General features: G+C 40.5%; 1 long non-coding RNA gene across 4 annotated transcripts in view; it reads right to left on the bottom strand.

Annotated features, from left to right (window-relative positions):
• Nucleotides 1–781: 781 nt before the first annotated feature.
• Nucleotides 782–1,844, bottom strand: part of LOC106528379 (uncharacterized) — an 8,501-nt gene continuing 7,438 nt past the window's right edge. For all 4 annotated transcript variants that reach the window (XR_001311495.1, XR_001311494.1, XR_001311496.1 and 1 more), the window contains one exon: nt 782–1,632. This is a non-coding gene — a long non-coding RNA (uncharacterized LOC106528379). The remainder of the gene's footprint in view (nt 1,633–1,844) is intronic.

Here is a 1,844-nt window from a genome sequence, read left to right as displayed (position 1 = left end):
ATATACAACAAAGTATTGAGATGAACTTTTGTTATTGACCAAATACTTATTTTCCACCATTATTTGCAAAAAAATTCTTAAAAAAGTCAGACAAAATGATTTTCTCAATTTTTTTTTTCACATTTTATCTCTTAGTTGAGGTCTACCTATGATGTCAATTACAGGCCTCTCTCATCTTTTTAAGTGGGAGAACTTGCACAATTGGTGACTGACTAAATATTTTCCCCACTGTATGTACATATTGGTTTGTTCTATCATTAGAAAATATTTGTTGAAATATGCAAACAGCTGTGTGCTGCAAATTTGACTAAATGTGCAAAACATCACACTGTCAACAAAACATCCCTGTGATTTTCTTTTCATCAAATGAGGATTTGTTTAACTATTAAAAGCAAGCTCAAATACTTTTTGATGTCTTTAAAAACACGTTGTAAAGTTTGGCCTGTTTCTCAATATATTTCCCACATGAATTACTTCCTGAAACTATAGATTTAGATTTCAAAAAATGAATAAATGCATTAGGAAATTCTATTTTGGGGAAATGAAAACAGTTTTGCCTGTGAAAGTTGAGTTTCTTCTGTTCAGCTAATGACAGTCACAACATTTCATGGTTGTAAAAAAAAACAATCAGGTGTCATGGTTTTTATAAACCTCTGCTTGTATTATTTTATCTTATTTTATTATTTTTTTGCAGCTGATAAGAATTGTACTGATTTTATCTGTTGATGGAAGTGGAGGTCGTGGATCGTACCTGCAGCAGCATGCCCTTCATGTGCAGTCGTTTTCACTCTGGCTCTCTCTCTCTTTTTATTAGATTTATCCACAATAAGGTTTAAACGTGCAGCAGTCCATCAGCCTGCAGCTCCTGCAGCAGTCTGCTGTGAGATATTTGTGGAGGGGCGGGCGGCTTTCTGCAGGGGAGTTTGTGGAGTTCTCTTACAAGTTGTGTTCCAGCTGACCCTGTTCTCAACTTTGACCTCTGACTCCAGCAGGGATCTGTCATGACTGGGAGATGCTGAACACAAAATGGAGCCTGGTTCAGGAGTCAGAAAGAAAGAGAGAGAGAGAGACTGAGGCTGAGAGGGGTTTACTGCTCACAGAGGACTCATTTATCCTCTCCATCTCCCGGCTGGGATTTTTTTTCCTTTTTTCCACCTCTCCTTTTGTTTTCACTGCAGGGACACTGTTGCTCTTTCTTCCCATACATCCCCGTGCTCTCTCCTCCTGTTTGTCCTTCCCTTCCCCTCATCCTCTCACCCGCGCTCTGCTTGACTTTTTTTTTTTTTTTTTTTTGCCCAGCAGCATGCGGTCACCAGCGGCCACCACCTTCAGGCGGCGGATTCGCGGACCCCAGCAGGGGCTTCTGGGGAGGGATTCTGCAGAGAGACGAAGGGTCTTTAACCAGAGCGGAGGCCTCGTCAGCCAGAAAGAGAGAGAGAGAGAGAAATGTATGCTAATGAGATGCAACACACACCAAAAGGAGCCTGGGTAGGCTGGCCGAGCTCCCGCTGAGCTCTGAGGAAGATGAGCGGCTCAGGTCAGAAGAATGGATACAGGAAAAAAAAAAAAACTCCTCTTCTTTTCCTTTCTTTGCTCTCACCCGGTGTCCATGAGGGCACGGACAAAGGCAAACTGGTTAACAAACAATCAGAGAGTGACTGCATTAACGTTTTAACTGAAGATGAAGGACGTGTTTAATTCAGTCAGACTAAATAGATTTTAAGAAATTGAAAACATGAAAATGTAGCTTTAAGTCCTGTTTAAACGTAACTGTAAATATTCACCTTGAACTAAAGTTAGTTATTAGGCTACTGCATCAATGTGCATGTATAAAAATGAATCTG

This window comes from Austrofundulus limnaeus, unplaced genomic scaffold, assembly GCF_001266775.1.
Source record: "Austrofundulus limnaeus strain Quisiro unplaced genomic scaffold, Austrofundulus_limnaeus-1.0 Scaffold375, whole genome shotgun sequence".
NCBI lineage: Eukaryota > Metazoa > Chordata > Actinopteri > Cyprinodontiformes > Rivulidae > Austrofundulus > Austrofundulus limnaeus.
Note: the sequence above shows the minus strand (reverse complement) of the source record. Positions and strands in the feature narration are given on the sequence as shown.